Genomic DNA, 10985 nt, shown 5'->3' with positions numbered 1-10985 from the left:
GCTGACTTCAGGAAAAACCGACCTACACCTACACGGCGGTGGTATCGCAGCTCGGCACGTCGGCGTTCCGTTTCGGCGCCATCTGTAAAGAGTCTGTTCGTTTTCCCCGGATGCTCCCGATTTCCTCCCACAGTCCAAAGACCTACTGGGTGGGTTAATTGGCCATTGCAAATTGTGTGGGCCACTGAGGAAGGGCCTACTCCGCGTTGTTTCTCTAAATGAAAACACCCTGTTGTCACTAATTTCACTACACAGCTAACAAAGACGGCGCGATTCCTTTGTAAGTGGATATTAAAATAAAACTACAGATGGTGGAAATGCATAATAACATAACTCTTCATCTTTTCAGACCTCTGCAAATGTACAAAGGAGTGCCTTGTAGTGTTGTAACAGCTCTGGAAAAATATCATTATACTTGCCACGAGCTTTTATTTCTTTATTCTCTTTGCATCTGTATTGATCTTTCAAGAATAGCTGTATGTAGGACTGCATTACATTCTAACACTGAGGAGGCTGTTTGTAGGGCGACAACAGTTCACACTGTAAACAGAAGAGATTCAGTGGGCCAATGGGGACATCACATGAAATTTCCAAAGACGGGGTTCAAACTTCTTATTCTTATCTCCCACATTGAAAACATCTGGGGGATCACCAGTGACCAAAAATTCAGTCACAAATACTGCATGACAACATGAGTCTTAGAGCACGTGACCTGTTTCTTGACATTCTTAGATCCTTCAAATCAACAATGAAAATGCTTACCATTTGTCTGAATCATCACAATATTACAAACAGCTCTCATGAAGCTCAGTACCATACGGACAAAGCCAGCACTAGGCTGGCACTGCATCCGTCTACACCACTGGTGCACTGTGATTACAGTGTGTATCATATACAAAACACATTACAATTACTTGCCACAGCACCTCCCAAAATTGTGATCTGAATTACTGAATACAAGGCCAATGTGGACATGGGATCCTGTACCAACTGCAGGACCCTGTGTGGGGCTGCTCAAAGGTGAGGCTTAGGACTTTACCCTGCTGTTATGAAGCTATCAGCCTACGTTCCAGTGACAACCAGGTTATTATGACAGGGTTCTGATCCTCTGAATTGTTCATAATCCACATAGTTTGTAAATTGAAAATGTTGCCCTGAACTGAATCCTCCAATGGTAGAAAGTGCCTCAGAGCTGCTGCATCTGACAAATCTATGCCACCAGTCTCTCATACACACATGTGTATGTGTGGGCTGTATATACTGTAAATCAGGCATTGGTGACCTGGGGATGATCTGTGTGCACAACAGAACTAAACATTCTCTTGTCAGTTTGAAAACTATTATTAACTTATATTTCTCCCACCACTAACACTGCCTGACTCACTGGGTATTTCCCATAGAGTTCATTATACACTAAGTCCTTTTGTTTTCTTTTTATTGCCTTCATTAAATTATCATCTTGGTGGCTTCGTGAAAATGTTAATGCCACAGCAATCCTACTTCACCACTCCGTCCCATCAGAGATATCCCCCTTTCCTTACTCATCCTTCCCCCACATTTTCTACAAACTAAATCTAACTTGTTTTCTGCTATTTCTAGCTCTGAAGTTGTATCTTTGTGCTTTCTGTTTCTCTTTCCATAACTGCTGCCTGATCTGCTAGGCATTTCCAGCATTTTCTATTTCTATTGAAGAGAAGGGCAGACAACAACTTTCATCAAGAACTGGCGAGAAAGATCCAGGATCCAGGTTCTCTGCTAACACATGGAGCAAATACTGCCTGTCTCAGCAAAAGGCAGTCGCACTGCTCATCCCAGGAACTCTCTCCATACAGATTTAGACCTGGTTCCTGATTGTTTTCTGTGGAGGGGGAAGCGAAGGGTTTGTGACAGATTCCTACAATAGTAATGTCAGCTGTGCACACTATGAACCAAAACATCAGGCACATGGAATCCATGTTGACTTGGCAGCCTGGATTCAAATTGGCTTGCCCATAGAAGACAGGGTAGTGTTGGAAGAGTGTAATTCTGTCTAATATCAGTGATATTCTGGAAGGATTATGCTGGGGTCTCTGATCTGGATGAAAATGTAGGTGGTTGGTTAGTAAGTTTGTAGGTGACACGCAATTTGGCAGGTGGAGTTTAATTCAGACCAGGGCGAGGTGTTACAGTTTGGGAGATCAAATAAAAGAAGAGAGTATTTGACATGTGTTGGGACACTTTGGAGTACTGAAGTACAGAGAGATCTTGTGTTGCAAGTCTATAACTTCCTGAAAGTGATGTCACAATTAGATAGCTTGGTAAAGAAGGTGTATGGCATACTTGACTACATCAGTCAAGGCATTGAGTATAAAGTTTGTAAAGTCATTTTGCCTCTGTTTAAAAATATTGAATAGGCCACATTTGGATTATTGTGTGCATTTCTGTATGCCTCATTAAAGGATGTGAAAGCTTTGCAGGCAAATTAGTTAGAGTTGTTCGGGTGGGTTTAAACCAGTTTGGCAGGAGGATGGGAACTGGAGTGATAGTGCTGAAGATGAGGTAGTTGATTTACAAACAGAGGCAATTTGTAGTGAGACTCCTAGCAAGGAGAGGCTGACGATAGGGCAAAATTGAGTCAACTGGATGAGTTGCAAAGTAAAAGGCAGACAAAATCGAAAAGGGTGTAAATAGGACTGAAGGTGTTATATTTGAATGCATGCAGATTAAGGTCGATGAACTTGTAGCACAGTTACAGATTAGCAAGTATGATGTTGTAGGCATCACTGAATCCTAACTGAAAGAAGAGTATAGCTGCATGATGAATGTCCAAGGATGTGCATTGTATCAAAAAGATAGGCAGGAAGGTGGGGGGGGGGGCAACTTGGCTCTGTTGGTGAAAAATGAAATTAAATCATTAGAAAAAGGTGACATAGGGTCAGTGTGGATAGAGCTAAGGAACTGCAAGAGTAAAAAAAGACCCTGATGGGCATTATATACTAATATACAAACCCCCTCCCAAACAGTAGCAAGAATGTGGTCTACAAGTTACAAAGGAAGATAGAAAATGCATGCCAAAAGGCCAATGTTACAATAGTCATGGAGGATTTCACTATGCAGATAGATGGGGAAAATCAGGTTGATGCGGGATTCTGAGAGGGGGAATCTCTAGAATGCCCACAAGATGGATTTTTAGAACAGCTCATGGTTGACCCCACTAGCGGATCAGCTATTCTGGATTGGGTGTTGAGCAATGAACCAGAATTGATTAGAGAGCTTAAGGTTAAAGAACCCTTCGGAGAAAGTGATTATAATATGATTGTATTCACCCTGAAATTTGAGAGAGAGAAACTAAAGTCAGATATTTTAGTACTAAAGTGGAGTAAAAGGAATTACAGAAGCATGAGAGAGGAGTTGGCCAGGATTGATTGGAAAAGGACACTGGCAGGGATGATGGCAGAACAGCAATGGCTGGAATTTCTGGAAGCAATTTGGAATGCACAAAGAGGAAGAAGTATTCAAAAGGGAAGATGACACAACCATGGCTAATAAGGGAAGTCAAAATCAAAATAAAAGCCAAAGAGAGGGCATATAATAGACAAAAAATTAGTGGGAAGCTAGAGGATTGGGAGGCTTTTACATACCAACAGAAGGCAACAAAAAGTAATTAAGAAGGTAAAGATGGACTACCAAAGTAAGCTAGCCAATAATATTAAAGAGGATACCAGAAGTTTCTTCAGATACATGAAGTGTAAAAGAGAGGCTGGAGTGGATATCTGACCACTGGACAATGACGCTGGAAAGGTAGTAATGGGGGGGGGGGGGTGAACTGAATAATTATTTTATATCAGTCTTCACTGTGGAAGACACTAGCAGGATGGTGAAAGTTCCAGGTATCAGGGATCATGAAGTGTGTGAAGTTACCATTACTAGAGAGAAGGTTCTTGGGAAACTGAAAGGTCTGAAGTTAAATAAATCACCTGGACCAGATGGTGTACAATCCAGGTTTCTGAAAGAGGTGGCTGAAGAGATTGTGGAGGCATTAGTAATGATCTATCAGGAATCACTAGGTTCTGGAATGGTTCCAGAAGACTGGAAAATTGCAAATGTCATTCCACTCTTCAAGAAGGGAGAGAGGCAGAAGAAAGGAAACTATAGGCCAGTTAGTCTGACTTCAGTGGTTGGGAAGATGTTAGAGTTGATCATCAGGGATGAGGTCTCAGGGTACTTGGAGACACATGATAAAATAGGCCATATAGGTCAGCATGGTTTCCTTAAAGGAAAATCTTGCTTGACAAATCTGTGGAATTCTTTGAAGAAATGAGGAGCAGGTTAGACAAAAAAAATCAGTTGATGTCATGTACTTGGATTTTCAGAAGGCCTCTGACAAGGTGTCACACATGAGGCTGCTTAATAAGCTATGAGCCCGTGGTATTACAGGAAGGATTCTAGCATGGCTAAAGGATTGGTTGATCGGCAGGAGGTAAAGAATGGGAATAAAGAAAACCTTATCTGGTTGACTACCATTTATTAGTTGTATTCCCCAGGGGTCTGTGTTGGGACTGATACTTTTTACATTATATGTCAATTATTGATGGCTTTGTTGCAATGTTTGCAGATGATATGAAGATAGGTGGAGGGGCAGGTAGTTTTGAGGAAATAGAGAGATTAGGAGAATGGGCAAAGAAGTGGCAGATGGAATACAGTGCTGGGAAGGGTATGATCATGCACTTTGGTGAAAGAAATGAAAGCGTTGAAATGGAGAGAAAATACCAAAAAGGGATTTGGGATTCCATGTTCAAGGTTCTCTGAAGGTTCATTTCCAGGTTGAGTTTGTAGTGAGAAAGGCAAATGTGATGTTAGTATTCATTTCAAGAGGACTAGAATATAAAAGCAAAGATGTAATATTGAGACTTTATAAAGCACTGGTGAAGCCTCACTTGGATTATTATGAGCAGTTTTGGGCCCCTCATCTTAGAAAGGATGTGCTGAAAATGGGGAGGGTTCAAAGGAGGTTCATGGAAATGATTCCAGGATTAAACAGCTTGACATATAAAGAGCATTTGATCACTCTGAGCCTGTATTCACTGAAATTCAGAAGAGTGAGAGGTAACCTCATTGAAACCTATGGAATAGTTAAAAAACCTTGATAGAGTGGATGTGGAGAAGGTGTTTCCTATTGTGGGAGAGCTTAAGACCAGAGGATACAGTCTCAGAATAGAGGAGGGTCTCTTTAGAGTGGAGATGAGATGGAATTTCTTTAGCAAGAGTGAAAGATTCGTAATTGGTCAGGGCATGAAGGGATACGGGGAGAAGGCAGGAGATTGGGGCCAAGAAGGAAAATGGATCAGCCATGATGAAATGGCAGAGCAGACTTGGTGGACCAAATGGCCTAATCCTGCTCCTATATCTTATGGTCTTATGGAGAGGGTGCAGAAGATATTAACTGAGTTGTTGCTTGGATTAGACAGTATATCTCTATAAGGAGGGGTGGGACAAATTTTGATTGTTTTCTGTGGAACATTTTAGGTAGATGGAAGAACATAGCTTTATGAAAGGCATGTATAGGGTAGATACAAAGTTACGATGACGGGAATGTTTAAAGAGATGAATGGGGCATTTTTTTTAAAACACAGAGTAGATAGGTACTGGAACAATGGTTAAGAATTGATTGTTATAAAGGAAATGGAAGACATAAAATTTTACAGGTAGCTAGATTTAGATAGTCACCCTTGGTTGCCAAAGAAGTCTGATGTCTCAAGCTGTAAAAAGATAGCTATTCAGACTTCAATCTAAGCCCTTTTCCTCTCTAGGCAGTTGAACACAAATCACCCATGAAAATCTGCTGTCCTTCACAGTAAGTGGTTTGCATAATATCTCTTCAAGTTCATGTACAAGTTGCATGTCTCCAACAAGAGTAATAACAGGGAGGACATTTAGTTCAGAGATGACTGCTTAAAGAATCTGCATGAGTAAGCGCTTAAAAAGAATTCTTTGAAAGTGCAGCTCTTGTTTGCAAGAGACCTGCCCAGATGTAAACTGGTGTCTAGGGCCAGTGTTGTGTGAGTCCCAAGTCTGAAAACACTGTATCAACATAGTATGAGAGTCAACTTCCCATTTAGATACAAGAAGTCCTATACATCACATGCTTTTGACAAACCTACCTGTAAGTTATTACAACCTTTAGTTTATGTCTATTTTTATCCCTTATCATGATCAATACCGATTTAAATTTCTTACTGCTGGTTTTATTATCAGTGCTACTCCCCCAGTCTCACTCTACCCTAACCTCACACTTTTGCTTTCTTTTATTCAAAAAAATGTTATTCATAAAAACTATATACAAAAACACTATTCATGGGTCTCTTTACATTCATAGTGTTCTGTCTATATATTCAGTGTTAACTGTTCTATATACTGTATTAGTGTCATAATGAGGGCATTGGGAATGGACCCAAATGCAGGGCACAGTCATTGAAGCACTAGGAACAGGACGGGACAAAACTAAAGGACAGGACAGGTCGCAGACTAGGCTAGGGAAGCAGGACCAGGATGAGACTGGGAACAAGGAGCCTGGGTGTGGACTCTGAGCCCGAGACCAGACAAGGACCCAGGACCCAGAACCTGGGTTGTGACTTGGGCTCGGACCCCAAACCAGGTGAAGACGTGACGAGGTCTGGGTTCTGGGGTCTTGAGGCTTGAGGCTTGGAGGCAGACTAGGAACTGTACATCAACATAGAGCCGGGGCTTCTCCTTCAACAAGCTGGGACTCATCTTTAACAAGACACTAACAAGAAACTGGACAGTACATAGACATAGAGCTGGGACTTATCCTTCGACAAGCCGGGACTCAACTTTCACTCCACACTAAACTGGGGCAGGTCCATCCGTCGGGTAACAGCAGAACAGCCTGACTTACCCGACAGAGGCAAAGACAAGACAAGACAAGACAGACTCCTCCCACAGGGCAATGGCAGAACAGCCTGACTTACCCGATGGAGGCAAAGTCAAGGCAGATTCCCCTCACAGGGCAGCAGCAGAACAGCCAGTCTTACCCCACAGGGCGAGGACAGGAAGAGACAAACACCAAATAATGACAGACAGTTCCATCTCTGCATCAGGGTTGTTCTGAGTCGCAGTTACAGCCAGCAGCCTTGGCTGGCTACGGAAACAACTGGATCCCTACCTAGCTCAGGGTGGCTGATGGCCACCCAGCTGGCCTGGGAAACGGCCGAATCCATACTGCAATGACCACTCCAACTACTGACAGTAAGGCTCCAAGAAGCAATGGTTCTCCAACACAGCCTAAAGATGGCAAGTGGCCACTCTAGCCTTCTACCAGCCATTTGCTCCCAGGGAATCTTGACAAGTCAACCCCCAAACCACACTCAATCCCAGGGCCACTTATATTCCCAGCCCCAAGATGAGCATCGGGTTCTTATGGTTAAGTCCAACTGAAACAAGGGACAGTCGGAGGACCCGGAGTCTGGAGTCTGTGGACCGGACCGTGAACCGGAATGCAGACTTCGGACTGGACCATGACAATTGGTAGTGTTAGCACATTTTGTGTACAGAGCACTATTGCCAGTCATCTGCCCTTCCGGGATAATATATACTTAAAGTGTTTGAGAGGCTACTACTCCAGACTTAAGATCTTAGATTTAGACCTTCCCCACAAAACTTCTGCCTTGGTTGCACTGAGCTTCAGTGCATCCTTCAGCATTTACTCGTGCAGCCTGGAATGTTCCAGTAAGCCACAATCCCTTAGGGATATTTTGTTGTAATAAGATCATATAATGGAAGACCAACACGTTTCAGGAAGGCCAAAGAGAATCTTACACTGAGCTGATGATATTCTGGCAGCATGTGATGTGTCTTGGGGATACCTCCCTGAAAACAACCTGTAGATCAGAGTCCTCTATCACACAATTTCATGGAGCCTTTTTCCATTTTATCTCTTTTTTTCTAAACACATATCCTGGAATATTTAGTTCCCAAAATTCATAAGCAGACAATTACATCTCTGGAAAACTATTCAGTCAAGATGATCGGTCCCCATTTGTGCCATTCATTTCTCTCCTGTTAGGGAGGCTTTTGTATATTCAGATGTGATTTCTTGGATTCATATTTAAGAACATTTTCCTTTGATTAACTTTGTTTGTGAGTGCAATTTTATTGTTATGTTTATCGTTTCCTGTCTTGCACTGTTGCTCATAGTAACCCATTATGAGAAGCCAGCATACCGGCAGCCAAGGACAACTATATACTAATCTGTAACCAATGGTAAGTTTATGGCCAGCTGTCATGAGGAAAGCAGATGGAAGCAAGGAACTGAGCAGTTTTTCAACCAGGAATCTAGGGGTAGCAACCTTGGTATAATTAGTTATTCTAAACAACTGATCCCAATGAGATATGGGTTAATAAAAGCCCATGAAAGAAAATGTTCAGTGGTATACTTCCTGTAGTGAAAATCCACTTGAGAACTAGATAATGTGCTCTTCAGTTTGCTCCAAAGTTCCAGACAATACTACTTAATATTAAGTATGTTTTATAACAACCAGTAAATATATATTATCAGAAACAACAGTAACAGTTTTGACTTTTGCCTCCTTCATTCCCAGGTGATCGTCAGAGAAAGGACCAGCATTCATAGCTCATCTGCACACCTGCTCTGGGGACTTGACTGGCCTTCCTCCTAAACCATCACTGTTTAGGTGTTAGGTATAAGGATTTGAACAATGGGACTAGAAGGAATGATGACACCTCTCCGAATTAGATTGGTGTCTAACAGGAAAGGAACTTTCATTAGTTGATATTCCCATGTTTTTGCTTTACATTGTCCTTCAGGGTCATATGTTTGCAAGGGGTTACCGAAGAAGCTTTAGTTGTGAATCATGGATAAAGTAAATATAATACTTATGATGTTGGATTTACTATTGGTCAAGCAGACTGCCTGAGGGGCAGGAGAGGGGGAAAAAGGGGGTCGAGTTTCTTGAATGTTGCTGTAGTTGGATATATCTGGAGAAATGGCGAATAGTTGAGAACTCAGCCAGCTCCACCATGGGCTCTAGTCTCTCCAGCATTGAGAACATCTTCAAAAAGTGATGCCTCAAAAAAGCGGCATCCATCATTAATGACGACCATCACCCAGGGCCTGCCCTCTTCTTAGGAGGTAGAGTGCCTGAAGACACACACTTAATCCTTTAGGAACAGCTTCTTTCTCTCCGCCGTCAGATTTCTGAATGGACATTGAACTCATGAACACTACATCTACTTTATTGCTTTCTTTTTATTTATTTAACTTAATTTTTAAAACAATATTTCTTATTGTAATTTTTGTCTTTTTTTACGAGGCCTAGTTGCTAGCTTGACACTCAACCCAGCACAGATGGAAGCTTGCAAAGAGCCAGCCAGAATCGAATTTGCCTTGAGGTCTGGTGCGATGCCAATACAGGACCTTTGATGACTTTATGACCCTAAAGGAACAGGCTAAAGAGTAACAGTAAGGACCAAGACTACTGTGGAGCTCTGATAAGACAAGTCCTTTTGATGGGCCAGGACTGGCAGAATTTTCTAATGATTGGATGTTCCTTTAAGTGTTTTGAAAGAGTTGTTAAATAGTAGTATAATAAATTTTCCAAAAGGGAACTTGGGAAATATATCTGGCGTGAGTTTACAGGGAGTGCAGGAAAGGGGGCTCTGGTGAGTTTAAAAGGAGGACAGGAAGCAGAGCCTCAGTGATTTTATATGTGGCAAACTAGGCTAAGGTGAGTATGGTTGGAGTGCAGGAGATGGAACCCAAGTGATTTTAATGGTATCACTGGAAGTAGTCCGAAGAGTTTCAAGGGAGTGTAGGTAATTGGAACCACGACCTCAGTGGGTTCAAAGAAAGTATGAAAAACAGGTCAAGGTGTATTAAAAGAAGCAATGGAAGGCAAATTCAAGTAAGTATATAAGGAAAGTAGGGAATGGGGCCTGAGTGAGTTTAAGGAATTATTAGAAATTGAGTCTGGTAGCTTGGAAAATGGGACCCTTATGAATCGTATGATGAAGCCTCGTGTTCTTAAAAAGTACGGAGAATAGGTTCTTTGTGAATTCAAAGGAAGCAGGTAAAACAGACTCCCAGTTAATTTAAAGGGAGCATGGAAAACAAGCCCTGTATGTTCAAAGAGTGCACAGGAAAGAGAGTTAAAAGAAATGCAAGGAAAATGGGACCTCATGTATTTAAAAGGACCACAGGAAATGGGACCCAGTGTGTTTAAAGGGATGGCAGGAAATGGAGCCTTGGTGAACTAGATGTTGAACCACCAACATTTCTGAAGAATGACACAGATGTTTATAAAGTTTGACTGTAGTAAGGCGACTTGGTCCATCACATCTACACCGATTTGCAGACACCCATCTATATCAATCCCTTCCATCATTTGACCAATAACCTTCTATGACTATTTAATTCAAGTGCTCTTCTAGACATCTCTTAAATGCTCTCAGTGACTCTGCTTCCATCCTCTCTCTGGTACAGCATTCCATGTGCTCGTTCCTCTTTGGGTGGAAAGCTTCCCTTTAAAATCCCACATCCTTTACCTTAAATCTATGACCTTTAATTTTATTCAGCATTAGGGAATGGAACAGAACTCTGTGCCCAAGAGCTGACATAAGCATGAAGTGCATGCTTTATCTGAGCCACAACAAAAGCACATTAAAAACAAGACACATGTATGGAAATGACCAGAACAGTCATATACTGCCCAGATAAATAAAGGTCACCTTTAAGTGGAGTAGTCTGCAGAGAATTTGATTGTTAGCATTAATTTAATCTAATGTATATATAATGTTTAATGTTCTTCCATTTTCATTATTGGAAATAAACACACAATTTCTGGGCCTGCTAACTGTGACTTCAACACTTAAAAACAATTAAATAGGTGAGAAAAAAGTCTTGAATCCTTGGTTGAAGCACATCCATGTGAACTTTTTTAGGGGCAGAGAACATTAAAAGTATCCTAAAT

This window comes from Hemitrygon akajei, chromosome 8 (assembly GCF_048418815.1).
Source record: "Hemitrygon akajei chromosome 8, sHemAka1.3, whole genome shotgun sequence".
Classification (NCBI taxonomy): Eukaryota; Metazoa; Chordata; class Chondrichthyes; order Myliobatiformes; family Dasyatidae; genus Hemitrygon; species Hemitrygon akajei.
The sequence above is the reverse complement of the archived record's forward strand: the minus strand, read 5'-3'. Positions refer to the sequence as shown.